The sequence below is a fragment of the Aquarana catesbeiana genome, linkage group LG04 (genome assembly GCF_042186555.1).
Source record: "Aquarana catesbeiana isolate 2022-GZ linkage group LG04, ASM4218655v1, whole genome shotgun sequence".
Lineage (NCBI taxonomy): Eukaryota > Metazoa > Chordata > Amphibia > Anura > Ranidae > Aquarana > Aquarana catesbeiana.
The window spans coordinates 628,181,728-628,197,375 of record NC_133327.1 but is presented as its reverse complement, the minus strand read 5'-3'; positions in this window follow the sequence as shown (position 1 = coordinate 628,197,375).

The window sequence follows — 15,648 nt, the reverse complement described above, 5'->3', positions numbered from 1 at the left end:
TAATGGACCCAAAACCTCTTGGCATTGCAATACCACAAAAACATCTGTTTTTTGGAAATAGGTACATTTTTTTATTAAAAATAAAATATTGAACTAGGGAAAAAAATGAAAAAAAAAATACATAGAACACTTTGCAAGATAAACTATGCTGAATACATCCACACCCTTTATATTAATAAAAAAAGTAGATTAAGTAAGTGAGGAAAATTCTGGCAAAAATGGTAAATTCATGCAAACATTTTTTTTTACGCAAATCATCAGTCATTCTACTTTATTATTACTATTATTACTGATATTATTATAAGTAGTAGTAGAAGTTGTAGTAGAAAAGGTGTTACAATTATTATTTTATTATCATTTATAGGAAAAACTGTTTATGATTTTGGTATTATTCAAAAATATGGTTTGATATGGTTATTAATAATGAGCATGGTTTGTAGCATGCTTTGTTTTTTTTTCTATTTTGTTGTGTTTTTTTTGGGTGGAATTTATATTATTGCTATATTACTATACTGCTACTAGTAAGATTTTTAGGAAGGATATCATTTAGGTTATTCGCCTGATAATTCTAGTGATACCCTCTAATCCTCATTTAGCTCAGCCCTCAGACTACCTAGCTCTCCCCAGAGCGTCACCCCGGTGGCGCTATCAGCCCGAGGAGGACGGGGGAGCGGGGGGACGGGGGGGGGAGGTTGCTGTAGAACTGAGCAGCGAAAATGTCTTTTCAGGCTGTGGCCTTGAAGCAATAAAGTGGTGGCTTTGCATTGACTTTATGAAATGGCTCATGGCAGGTACTGGATCGCTTAGTGTCATAAAAACACAGGCGGCTACTGTCGCTGGGCCTGAAATTAATTCATGGCATGTGAGCTGTCTGGATGATTTAACCCCCCGGCCCAGGTAGCAATATTATTTTTAAATTAATGTACACAAGGGCTGCTTTACCATGTGTTTTTCACATAATTGAAACCTATTTGGAGGAAAAATTGCATTTTGTACCATTGCCGTGTAGTGTATACATAATGCATTGTGCATGTTAACCTTTTCTCTGCTGGACAGCATACAGCTGTGCAGTGATGTTCTGAAACAAGGGCTCAACAATTCAGGAATGTTCAAAGGAGCAACAAACTGAATCAAGGGGGCCAGAGGACATTTAGAAGGAATTAGCAAATGGGTGAGATCATTGTCAACAAGATTCAGGCAATAATTATTTTGGGGGTATTGGCTAATTAGATCCTGAAATTAATAAAGTCCTATAATAAACTATGTCTGTCAGTAAACAAGTAAATTGAGGTGTCTGACTCTCACCTAAGTCAACTGAACTCATTCTGACCTGAAACAGGTCTGACCGTCGATGATGAATTCAAGCCATTCAAGCAACCAGAAAGAGAGACCCTGAAAGGAAGACCAGGCAAAGATAGAATCGCACGAGGCCAGCTGTGACAGTGCAGCACTGGAGGGCGTCGTTTGACAGGTAAGTCTGCCATAATGTACCAATATGCTGTGCATATTGGCACATAATGGCATACACCATCCGGGGGCCCATTAAAAAAACTGAGTTTAATACTGCTTTAATAACATATTAAAATGTATTTAAAAAGTTTCCATAGTTTACAGCAGCGCTTTTCAACTGGGGTGCCTTGGCAAAACGCCTAAAAATTTTTCCCAATTTTCCCCCAAATTTTGGGGGAAAATGTACAAGGTCATAGAAATAGAAACTCCTTTCACCAGGAGAGGCACCACATTCAGGGCAAGGCAATGCCTATCAAGACGCAACATGAATTCCATGTATTGCATTCTGCCAGCCTTTTTCAACCAGGGCTGAGGTGCCATCTGGGTTCTTCAGGGGTGTCTTGGCAAAACGCTTAAAAATGGTTCCCAATTGTCCAAAAAATTTTGGGGCAAAATGTACAAGGTCATAGATAAATAAATTCCTTTCTCCAGGAGAGGCGGTGCATTCCAAGCAAGGCAATGCCTATGAAGTGGCAACATGAATTTCATGTGTTGCATTATGCTAGCCTTTTTCAACCAGGGTTCCATGGCACCCTGAGGTGCCAACTGGGTTCTTTAGAGGTGCCTAAAACTGCCCCAAAATTGTCAACAAATTGTCAACAAACTAGTGGGTGGATCGTGTCTGCCTTTTTGCACAAAGGTTTTTAGTTGTGCAGAATTACAACCTTTAGCACCATGCGGGCCAGCTGCCAGGATCCTAACAACAAATGACCCCATAGGTTGATAATTAGGACGTTGGGCAACCAACAGTGTCCTTGTTTGTTCCTTTCCTGCTGCTCTCTGTCACCACTGGGGTCGCATTAGCAGAGTGATGGGGAGAAACTAAGGGAGAAGAGAAAGTTTGGAATAGTAGTCGGTACAAATGTGCAAAAGTGGAGGAAAAAAATCATCTCTAACGTTGGGTGCCCTACATGTGTGGATACTGCTGCAATATGTAAAACTATTAGTTTAGTGTTTTATATTTTAGAATGGGGTGCCTTAAGATTGTGCAGAATTTTAAAGGGTGCCTTGACAGAAAAAAAGGTTAAAAAACACTGATTTACAGTATTGATTGTGTCCTTAGTATGCCCAAATACTTGTATACATCCCCCTTCAGCACCCATTAATTCTCATGATATTCTTAAAGTGGTTGTAAACCCACTAAAAAAAAAACAACAAAAACCCTGCAAGACAGAGGCATCATGAGCAAGTATGCATAGCATACTTGCTCATTATGAAATACTCACCTTAGATCGAAGCCCCCGCACAGCTTTCCAAGTACACAGCTCCAGCCGGCGACATCGCTCCTGGAGTTACTCCTGGGTATCACGGGCTCTGGCGCTGTGATTGGCCACAGCCTCGATGACGCGGTAATGGTACACTAACTGAAGCAACGACACGAATGTGCCATTGCTTCAGCGTGCATGTGCCGATGACGTCGGCACATGCTGATACAGGGGATATATCCTATACAGGGGATATATCCTAAACCATGCAGGTTTAGGAGATATCCGGGGTAGCTACAGCTAAGCTTTATTATAGGCTTACCTGTTGTCAAAAGTGGATTGTAAGGGTTTACAACCACTTTATATACACTTATGTTGGTCCTATGACCATTTCACTACTCAAATTAATATCACGACGCCGGAAGTGACGCGTGCGCTCCATCGTTGTGGGACCCGGAACGAGGAAGTGATTCGTTCGCTCCTTGGTTGCCGAGACGGGATAACCGGAGGTCCTACGGTGCAGTAAACGGTGATTCCATTCTTTCTGCTTTATGACTGCTTGTGTCTAGTATGTAGTTATTGATGGGGGACATTTGATGTGATGGGTTTTTAATATCAATAAACAGAATTACGCTATATGCAATTTTCTCTTGTTTATGATTCTTTTGGAGCCCTTCCATCTACCTATCATCTGGAAAAGTGTTGTATCAGTGTGGCCCAGAAAATGTATTTCCTTGGAGGCTCTTATTTAATTTAGCTCTGGTGAGTTTGATCCCCTCAGGGGAGTGTGTTCACGCAAGGTGGAGTTGGAGTGATCGGTGAAGGTGCACGCTGTGACAATCTATAGCATGTACTTTGAACACTCTCTGAACCACGTCTTTTACTTCACTATTTATATGGACTTTTTATGTGTGTAGTTGGCCACACATTATCTTTTCGTTTAAGAGCTCAACACTAACGCTGTTTTTAGTATATGACTGTTTTATCTATGAATCATATGTTTATATACTATTGTGTGTACTCAAATTAATATGCTAATGCGGTGGAGTGGAGATTTCTCTCAACACGTTTCTCAGAAATTATTACGCTTCTTAAGTATCAAAGTACAGGCTGATTTTTAGTGCTTGTAATTTGTATAAAAGTCTAACCGCTAAAAAATGCCCACCTCGGGCTAGTGCAGGGGTACAAAAGGGAGGAGTCCCAGCATGCAGGATTGACTGCACACACACATTTACTTGAAGATCTAGTATATTTCCTAAAATGGTGCTTGTTGTATATGGAGTAGGGAAAAGAAACCAGGAGATCAATAAAATCATTACCTTATCCCCAGGGAGTACCGTATCATGGGCATAAAAAGCTGCACAGGCCTCAAAGCGATATCCCTATGCACACTCAGGTTGGTTTATGATGTCCCATATGTGTGCCTCTGCCTTGTGAGTCCACTGCCATTAAGGGAAGGGTTTAAAGTAGCTACACAGGGCCACCCTCAAAAATTATAATGCCCCCTATAGTCTCTAAAAGTCAAACTTTATCCCCTAAAAAATTAATTTAATTCTTAGAGGATTGTATCACTTCTATTCACTGGGATCTGGTGTGGTTATAGCTCCACTGTTCACACTAGACCCCCAGTATATTCTGCCCCACATATTAAATTATGTATGTGTAGCCCTAGCCCTGAAGAAGCCTCTTTGTATGTTGGGTCCTTTGTTCTCTGCCACGACTCTTGAAGCTGCTCAGTCCCCACCTATACATCTGGTTATAGGTTACTCATGCCTGTGTAACTAAAGCGATAATATTCTACTATATAATAGTACACAGAAAATAGACCACAAGCAACTTGAGTTTAATAAGGTGAATGTATTTTTTAGGAGTAAGCAAATGCAAGGCAAGGAACACATAAACAGGACAATAGAAGTTTGGTTAATTGATGGGATAGTAGCCTCACCTACAACCTTGACCTACACCGAAATGGGGCCACACTACACTACACTGGTCCACACAATATAAAAAAAACTCACTGTAATTCTTAGCAATAACTATTCAAAATAACTTGGCAATAACTTTTCAAACAATGTTCCTAAATGCACTCTATGCATACAGTGGCGGTATTGCGTGGGTGTATGAGCTACTGGCAAAGGGGTATTCCTGGTGATGTCTAAAGTACCTGGTGCCTAATTGTCAGTGTTGGCCGGCTTTCATTGGAGCCCTTCTGTAGGTGGTGCACTTGAAGCTGTCACTTTAAGACTGCACATAAGGGAGGGATAATGGGCTGCTATGTCTCGGTTGGCATTAAGACCCCTTTCACACTGGGGTGCCAGAAAAATGCCTCATCTGCAGTCCCAGTGTGAAAGCTCAAGTGCTTTCACACTGGGGCAGTGCACTTGCATGACGTTAGTAAAAAGTCCTGCAAGCAGCATCTTTGGGGCGGTTTGTGAGCGGTGTATACACCGCACGCAAACCGCCCCTGCCTATTGGAATGCATGGGCAGTGGTGCTACACGGGTACTTTTAACCCCGTTTTAACCCCTTCTAGGGGGTTAAAAGTGCCCCGCTCCCGCCCAAATAGTACCCCCCGACCACCACAGTGTGAAAAGGGCTATAACTGTTGGCAGCCAGGAGTTAAGCTCTCTCTCTTAAGCTTTCTCTCTGGTCCCCAAAGGCTCTGTTCTCAGATCAGGCAAGCAAAGCAAAGGTCACACACACTGGTTTCCCCACTGGTTGCCTGGTGTCCAGCACAGACCCCAACAGCAGGTCTGCATCTGTTTGCTGCCCACGCTGTTCTCTCTCGAGCGCTAGAAATGAGTTTTTCTCCTCCTCTGTGTGCAGGGATTTTGGATCCTTTATTTCTTGCAGTCATTTTCTTCCAATATACAGTGCCCCTTTAAGACTACATATTCCATAAGCCACTGCTGCTCAGCAAGTCCCCTCTCTGATGCTCCAATTAGCTCAAACTCTCTTGGATCACTGATCGCACAGCAGAGAAGCTAAGGCTGAGAGGCAGCTGTTGTAGCACAGTGACAATGGGGAGAGCGAAGTGAAGGAGAGAGGCACATGCAGCCGGCAGCACACCCAGGTACGCATGGCAGTAGAATTAAAAAAAAAAAAAAAAGTTAACAAAAGACCTATTTAAGGAGGATCATTCATGAATAATTATGGTTTTATTTACATTAAGACATTTCTGTGACATTTTGTATAGCCATAAATACACTTGGTTACTCAATGTGTAAAAACACAATTATTAATGCATGGTCCCTCTCCAAAAGCTCTTTTATTAAAATGTATTTTATTTGTTACTTGCTATTTTCCCCCTAGCCACTAGTTCTGGTGACCTGAGGGGTCCCCATAGGGTTTGCTTTATTTGCATGGATTTCCTCTCACTTCCTGTTTGGCTATGGGACAGGAAGTGAAGTGAAATCTCCCCAATGGGACACAGATGGAAAAAATAATCTGACCGGTTATAACCCTCCCATGCTCTATCCAAAATGAAAAAAAAACCCAAAAGATTTGCCTATAGTTCTACTTTAAAGTGTTACTAAACACAGGACCCTGCATTTACTATGGTCTCCCACAATACACAGAGCATGAAAATGCAATTATTTTGGTAAATATAAATGGCTAAATACATTTTCTCCTCAGCAGTATATAGCAATCTTATGACTTATATGAGTGTCTGGTTAAAGCTTGTAGGAGTTTTCATTCCCCTCTGAATGTCCTATGAGGCTGCAGGACCCCTGACCCTCTGTCTGGACAGTTCTGATTGGCCCTGTGCTGATCACTTGCAACCTCCCAAGAAAAAATACAACAAACTGAGCATGTGCAGTGTGCCTCCTAGGGCTCTGTTTTATCAGGAGATGGATTAGGGACCGTGGAAGAAGGGGAGGATCAGAGAAGACAGGATCATACAGTCTTTTTACACAATGCGAAACATTAACCCCTTAGGTTCCACAGCGACCATAACAAGCATGCTTTACTGCATATACTGACTGATTTGACTGTTGTGGGTTTAGTAACCCTTTAAGTTGCACAGTGTCCTGTTTTTACTTGCAAGCCCTGCACACTCATTCAACCCAAGCAAGTGTCTTATAAAAAATTTCCATCCATTTACATTTTTATCTTTCTGTAGTTGGGAGCTTTCTCGATAGTGGTTTTCCGGACAAGACGTGTCCTACCTTTCCATACATGTGAGTTTGCATGAAGATATTTTTCCACTGTAATACTCATTTTTTTTTTTTTTATATCGGCTTGTATGAAATGCTTTATATTAGCTGCTGGTTCTGCCATTACAAGGGAAAGCGCTGGCGCGGAAAGGCTTCCATAGTGCAGAGAGTGTAATAGAGGTGATTGATTGAGTGTGAACAAGTTTGTGCCATGAGCCTATTCTTACAGATCTCTGTCAGGATATGCAATATTTGTTTTAATACTTAATCTGTAAAATAATACTATTTATTAAGCAGCATGACATCAGAGTCACAAGCTCCGGACTTTCTGGCGTCCTGTAAGCTAACGGCACTTTGTAAACTCCCGTAATGTTGTATTGGACTCTGGGCTTATGGTTTCCTTGGGAAAAAAAAAGTCCATTTATTACTCAAATTTCCCAGAAGCAGACTGGATCTTGTCAGAAAAAAAATCATAATAAAACTTGTTCTGGCCGTATCGGTTGAGGTATTAGCTAAACTCAAAGCTGGTCATTCTTGGAGAGAATAGGTAATTGGATGAGATGGAATCTTTTCACAGGCTTGTCAGTGTTTTGACCTGGCCCATCTAAGAGTAAACTTGGCCCTGGTGGTGTCTGATCCTTTCTCCATTGCATTAACAGTTATGTTTTGGGGATACCTGTGAGCATATCACTATAAAAATCTTTAACGTATATCTGAACCCTCACCTTGTAAAACAACCCCTTCAGTTTAAAATAGAAATGAAAGGCAAAACATTTGTGATTATATATTAAACATTATAAAGACCATAACGTAGAAGTGCACTGGTCTTCCCAGTGAATGGCTGTGCAGGAGGGCGTGTCAGGAGAAGTTTTGGCCATTGGAGGGCAGGCAAGCTATTCTCCAGCACAGCCAAAAAACGGACCACCTTGGGATGGATGTGCTCTCATGCCTAGTGTGATCAGTTTGCAATAGGAAAACATGGAGACTGTCAGGAACACCAGGGATTTCACACAAAGGAAGCAATACAAAGAGAACAGGATACATTTTAACACAAATGCATGGTACAACAGACACAAACAGTGCCTTGAAAAAGTATTCACACCCCTTGAAATTTTCCACATTTTGTCATGTTGCAACCAAAAATGCAAATGTATTTTATTGGGATTTTATGTGATAGACCCACACAAAGTGGCACATAATTGTGAAGTGGAAGGAAAGTGAAAAGTGCAGCGTGCATTTATATTCAGCCCCCTTGAGTCAATACTTTGTAGAACCTCCTTTCACTGCAATCACAGCTGCAAGTCTTTTTGGGAATCTCTACCAGCTTTCCACATCTAGAGAGTGACATTTTTGCCCATTCTTCTTTGCAAAATAGCTCAAGTTCTGTCAGATTGGATGGAGAGTAGGGATAGGCCAAACACCCCTCTGTTCGGTTCGCATCCAGAACAGGCAAAAAATTTGTTCGAACACGTGAACACTGTTAAAGTCTATGGGACACGAACATGAAAAATCAAAAGTGCTAATTTTAAAGGTTAATATGCAAGTTATTGTCATAAAAAGTGTTTGGGGACCTGGGTCCTGTCCCAGGGGACATGTATCAATGCAAAAAAAAGTTTTAAAAACTGCAGTTTTTTTCAGGAGCAGTGATGTTAATTATGCTTAAAGTGAAACAAAAAAGGTGAAATATTCCTTTAAATTTCGTACCTGGGGGGTGTCTATAATATGCCTGTAAAGTATCGCATGTTTCCCGTGTTTATAACAGTCCGAGAGAAAAATGACATTTCTAAATGAAAAAAAAAGTCATTTAAAAGTGCTACTAGCGCTAGTGCTGGCTATTAATGAATTGTCGGTCCCGACAATACACATAAAAGTCATTGAAATTCATTGAAAAAAAAAATGCGTGGGGGTCCCCCAAAATTCCATTACCAGGCCCTTCAGGTCTGGTATGGATATTAAGAGGAACTCTGTGCCAAAATTTTAAAAAAATGTTGTGGGGTTCCCCCCAAAAATCCATACCAGACCTGCGTCTGGTATGGATTTTAAGGGGAACTCCGCGCCAAAATAAAAAAAATGGCGTGGGTTTCCCCCAAAAATCCACACCAGACCCTTATCCGAGCACGCAACCTGGCAGGCTGCAGGAAAAGAGGGGGGGACGAGAGAGCGCCCCCCCCTCCTGAACCGTACCAGACCACATGCCCTCAACATGGGGAGGATGTCCCCATGTTGATGAGGACAAAGGCCTCATCCCCACAACCCTTGCCCGATGGTTGTGGGGGTCTGCGGGCGGGGGGCTTATCGGAATCTGGAAGCCCCCTTTAACAAAGGGGACACCCAGATCCCGGCCCCCCCATGTGAATTGGTAAGGGGTACATTGTACCCCTACCAATTCACAAAAAGAAAGTCACAAAATGTTAAAAAAACCACAGGAGACGGCTTGGGACAAGTCCTTTATTAAAAATAAAAAAGAGATTCCAACGATGTAATCCAATAAATACATGCTCCTACTCCAGCGATGTAATCAAATTCTTGATCTCCAGCGATGGATAATCTCCAGCCACTCCAGCGAAGGGTTGTGGGGATGAAGCCCTTGTCCCCATCAACATGGGGACATCCTCCCCATATTGAGGGCATGTGGCCTGGTACGGTCCAGGAGGGGGGGCTCTTTCTTCCCCCCTCTTTTCCTGCGGCCTGCCAGGTTGCGTGCTCAGATAAGGGTCTGATGGGGATTCTTGGGGGAACCCCGCGCCATTTTATTGTAAATTTTGGCGCAGAGTTCCCCTTAACCACTTCCGGCCCAGCCCATAGCAGATGACGGCCGGGCGGTGGTTCAGTTATCCTGACTGGGCGTTATATGACGTCCAGCAGGATAACATGCCGCCGCGCGCCCGCGGGGGCGCGCATCGTGGCGATCGGTGGAGCGGTGTGTCAGTCTGACACACCGCTCCACCGATCTTGGTAACGAGGTGGAGGCTCTTTACCACATGATCAGCCGTGTCCAATCACGGCTGATCACGATGTCAATAGGAAGAGCCGTTGATCGGCTTCTCCTCACATGCGTCTGACAGTAGAGTAGAGGAGAGCCGATCTGCGGCTCTCCTGGCAGGGGGTGTCTGCGCTGATTGTTTATCAGCGCAGCCCCCCCTCAGATCACCACACTGGATCACCAGGGATCGCCACTAGGACCATCAGGGAAGGGGCAACATGTGGATGGCCAGGTATGTACCCCATGGCCATCCACATGTGCCCAGTGTGCCCAGTCAGTGCCCAATCTGTGCCAATCAGTGCCCACAAATGGGCACCGATTGGCACCATTATGTTGCAGTGATGCCCAGCAATGCCACCCGTAGGGGCATCAGTGCAACCAATCAGTGTCATCAGTGCCACCCATCAGTGTCCATCGGTGCCACCTGTCAGTGCCCATCCATGCCTATCAGTGCCCACCTATCAGTGCCCATCCATGCCCATCCGTGTCAACTATCAGTGCCACCCATAAGTACCCATCAATGCCACCTACATGTGCCCATCAATGTCACCTACGAGTGCCCATCAGTGCTGCCTATGAGTGCCCATCGGTGCCACCTATGAGTGCCTATCAGTGCCGCATACCAGTGCTACCTATCAGTGCCCATCAGTGCCAACTATCAGTGCCCATCAGTGCCGCCTATCAGTGCCCATCATCAGTGCCCATCAGTGCCACCTCATTGGTGCCACCTCATCGGTGCCCATCAGTGCCACTGTATCAGTGCCCGTCAGTGCAGCCATATCAGTGCCCGTCATTGAAGAAGAAAACGTACTTATTTACAAAAAATTTTAACAGAAACAAAGAAAAACTTGTTTTTTTTCAAAATTTTTGGTCTTTTTTTATTTGTTGCGCAAAAAATAAAAACCGCAGAGGTGATCAAATACCACCAAAAGAAAGCTCTATTTATGGGAACAAAATTATAAAAAATTTGTTTGGGTACAGTGTTGCATGACCGCGCAATTGTCATTCAAATTGCGACAGCGCTGAAAGCTCAAAATTGGCCTGGGCGGGAAGGTGTCTAAGTGCCTGGTATTGAAGTGGTTAATATCCATACCAGACCTGAAGGGCCTGGTAATGGAATTTTGGGGGACCCCCACACATTTTTTAAAAAATTTTTCAATGACTTTCAATGACTTTTATGTGTATTGTGGGGACCGACAATCCATTAATAGCCGGCACTCGCGCTAGCACTTTTAAATGACTTTTTTTTTCCTTTAGAAATGTCATTTTGCTCTCGGACTGTTATAAACACGGTAAACTGGCGCTACTTTACAGGCATACTATAGACACCCCCCAGGTATGAAATTTAAAGGAATATTTCACTTTTATTGTTTCACTTTAAGCATTATTAACCCCCCTGGCGGTATTCCTGAGTCTGGCTCAGGGTGGATTTTCAGCACCAAAAGCTGTAACCCCGAGCCAGACTCGGGATTGCATCGCAGGATCCATGTAGAGGTTACTTACCTTGTCCCCAGGATCCTGCGATGTCTCCCCTCTGTGATCTGCGAGCCGCCGTGTCTCGCTCGATTCACAGTGCCGAGCTCCGTTCCCTGCGAGCGTTGCGACGCACGGGGATGAAGTTTGGCTCCAAATTCAAAAAGTAAAAAACACAGTATAAATACAGTATACTGTAATCTTACAGATTACAGTAGTGTATCAAATAATTACACATCCTCTTTGTCCCTAGTGGTCTGCCCATTGTCCTGCGTGCAGTTTTATATTATAAATACTATTCTTTCTGCCTGGAAACTGGTGATTGTCCATAGCAACCAAAAAATGTCCGTTTACATCAAAAGTACTTTTAGACCAGCTAGAAAACAGCGACAATAAATTAGAATCACTTGCAGAATTGAGCGATAGTGATTTGTGGGGAAATTCGTCATCAAACACTAAAAGTAATGACAGCGACAATTCTGCAACTGAGCAAATTTCAGTGTTTTTGATTTGATTACATTATTGAATAATTTTTATTATTATTATATTATTATTTCTTATAATTATTTATAGTTATTTATTATATTATAATTTTTTATTTCATTTTTCAAGCGTTATCATTCCCGGGATGTCTACTAGACTCTTGTTTGAACAGGTTTAAGTGAGTTATTCCTAAGAATTACAGACCTACAATATAAAACGCCAAATTTCCATGCAAAATAATTGTACCGCTTTCAGCATCAAAAATCTGAAATAATCATACCGCCAGGGAAGTTAAAATCACTGCTCCCGAAAAAACGGCCGTTTTTAAAACTTTTTTTGCATTGATACATGTCCCCTGGGGCAGGACCCGGGTCCCCAAACACTTTTTATGAAAATAACTTGCATATTAACCTTTAAAATTAGCACTTTAGATTTCTCCCATAGAATTTTAAAGGGTGTTCTGTGGGTTTTCGAATTTGCCGCGAACACCCCAAATTGTACGCTGTTCGGCGAACGGGCGAACAGCCAATGTTCGAGTCGAACTCATGTTCGACTGAAACAGATAGCCCATCCCTAATGGAGAGCGTCTGTGAACTGCAATTTCCATGTCTTGCTAAAGATTCTCAATTGGATTTAGGTCTGGACTTTGACTGGGCCATTCTAACACATGAATATGCTTTAATCATTAAACCATTCCATTGTAGGTCTGGCTGTATGTTTAGGGTCGTTGTCCTGCTGGAAGGTGAGCCTCTGCTCCAGTCTCAAGTCTTTTGCAGACTCTAACAGGTTTTCTTCTAAGATTGCCCTGTACTTGGTTCCATCCATTTTCCCATCAGCTCTGACCAGCTTCCCTGTCCCTGCTGAAGAAAAGCATCCCCACAACATGACGCTGCCACCACCATGTTTCACGGTGGGGATGGTGGGTTCTGTGCAATGTGCAGTGTCAGTTTTCCGCCACACATAGCGTTTTGCTTTTAGGCCAGAAAGTTAAATTTTGGTCTCATCTGACCAGAGCACCTTCTTCCACATGTTTGCTGCGTCCCCCACATGGCTTCTCACAAACTGCAAATGGGACTTCTTATGGCTTTCTTTCAACAACGGCTTTCTTCTTCCCACTCTTCCATAAAGGCCAGATTTGTGGAGTGCATGACTCATAGTTGTCTCCTGTGGACAGATTCTCCCACCTGAGCTGTGGATCTCTGCAGCTCCTCCAGAGTTACCATGGGCGTCTTGGCTGCTTCTCTAATTAATGCTCTCCTTGTCCGGCCTGTCAGTTTAGGTGGACGGTCATGTCTTGGTAGGTTTACAATTGTGCCATACTCTTTCCATGTTCAGGTGATGGTGCTCCGTGAGATGTTCAAAGCTTGGGATATTTTTTTATAACCTAACCCTGCTTTAAACTTCTCCACAACTTTATCCCTGACCTGTCTGGTGTGTTCCTTGGCCTTCATGAGGCTATTTGTTCACTAAGGTTCTCTAAAAAACCTCTGAGGGCTTCACAGAACAGCTGTATTTATACTGAGATTAAATTACAAACAGGTGGACTCTATTTACTAATTCGGTGACTTCTGAAGGCAATTGGTTCCACTAGATTTTTAGTTAAGGGAATCAGAGTAAGGGGCGCTGAATACAAATGCACGCTGCACTTTTAAGATATTTATTTGTAAGAAACTTTTAAATTAATTTATCATTTTCCTTCCACTTCCTAATTATGTGCCACTTTGTGTTGGTCTATCAAAAGAATCCCAATAAAATACATTTACGTTTTTGGTTGCAACATGACAAAATGTGGAAAATTTCAAGGGCTATGAATACTTTTTCAAGACACTGTATCAGAAATATAAAATGTTAGGGTAACATTCTTTAACCACTTCCCGACCGCCGCACGACTATGTACGTCCTAAGTTTGAACGGGGATATCGTTGTTATGGCAGCAGCTAGCTGCCATAACCCCGGTATCCCCGTTTTCGTGCGGCGGCTGGCTTTCAGATAAAAGTGGTCCCTGCGGCGGATTCGCCGCGAGATCACTTTTATCGGTGGCGGGAGAGGGCCCCCCCCTCCCGCCGCGATCCGGTGCCCTCCGCCGCTTACCGGAGCCGTCGGTAGCGGCGGAGGCGATCGCGTCCTCTGCCGTGCTGTGTATAGAGACGAATGAGGCCAAGATGGCGCTCACTCGTCTCCATGACACTGCTGGGCGGAAGCGACGTCAAAACGTCACTTCCGTCCACGCCTCTTAAAGGCATATTTTTTCAAATGTCATTTTTCTAAGTGACTTTTTTTTTTTTATTGCATTTTAGTGTGAATATGAGATCTGATATTTAAGAGGTCCTGCCATGCTTTTTTCTATTACAAGGGATGTTTACATTCCTTGTAATAGAAATAAAAGTGACACAATTTTTTTTTTTTTTTTTTAAAAGTGTAAAAATAAATAAAATATTGTAAAATAAATAATAAAAATAAAAAAAAAATTTTTTAAACCCCCCTGTCCCGACGAGCTCGCGCGCAGAAGCGAACGCATATGCGAGTAGCGCCCGCATATGAAAACGGTGGTCAAACCACACATGTGAGGTATCGCCGCGACCGGTAGAGCGAGAGCAATAATTCTAGCCCTAGACCTCCTCTGTAGCGCAAAATATGCAACCTGTAGAATTTTTTAAACGTCGCCTATGGAGATTTTTGAGGGTAAAAGTTTGACGCCATTCCACGAGCGGGCGCAATTTTCAAGCATGACATGTTGGGTATCAATTTACTCGGCGTAACATTATATTTCACAATATAAAAAAAATTGGGATAACTTTACTGTTGTTTTATTTTTTTATTCAAAAAAGTGAATTTTTTCCAAAAAAAGTGCGCTTATAAGACCGCTGCACAAATACGGTGCAAAAAAAAGTATTGCAATGACCGCCATTGTATTCTCTAGGGTGTTAGAAGAAAAACCATATATAATGTTTGGGGGTTCTAAGTAATTTTCTAGCAGAAAAACCTGTTTTAAACATGTAAACACCTAAAATCCAAAACGAGGCTGGTCTTAAAGTGGTTAAAGTGCATGTCTGGGCAAAATAAAAAAAAATAAAATTTTGTAAACCTCTGCAATACATTTTTTTTCTCTTGAGAAATGCTGTAGATACAAATGATGTTGATCCTGACTAAAATCCACTGAGCTCTTTACTACCCATAATGAACTGACAACACTGCCTTTGCTTCACTGAAATCTCAAGCAGTGTGGTCAGCCCTGCCTGGTTCTTCCCTGCTGCACTACAAAACTCCCTGTATCCTAACCCCTAGCACTCCCACACTTATGTGAGGGGGTGCTGATAACACTATTTTGGTGTTCTGTAGTTCAGCCAGAGAGAACTGACAACAGAGATTTTAAAGCAGCAGAGGCATTGTGTTGTCTGGGCAAAATAAAAACAATATTTAATGAAAAATACCACTTAATCTTGCCTAAAATCCACTGACCTCTATACTTCCTGTAGTGAGCTGACAATGAAGCAAATTTGTCAGCACTGTCTGGTTCTCCCCTGCAGGACTACAGAACTACTTCCCTCCCAAACTCCATAACATAAGGGCCTCCCTTATGTTCTGGCATTTAGGAGCCAGGGACAAGAACAATCTGAGCATGCCTCTCAAACATTTATCTTCTCCCTCAGCTACCTTTTGGATACCCCTCCCAGGGATTGGCTGAGGTCCTATAAATATTCATAACTCAGAAGGTCACCCTCTTACTCCATTTTCTGGAATCTGCTTCCAGAGGCAGACAGGAGCAATCAACCACAGAGCTTAGGGAAACTTGGCCAGAACTAGAAGACAGGTTGCTGCCATAGCTCCCAACAGTCCCT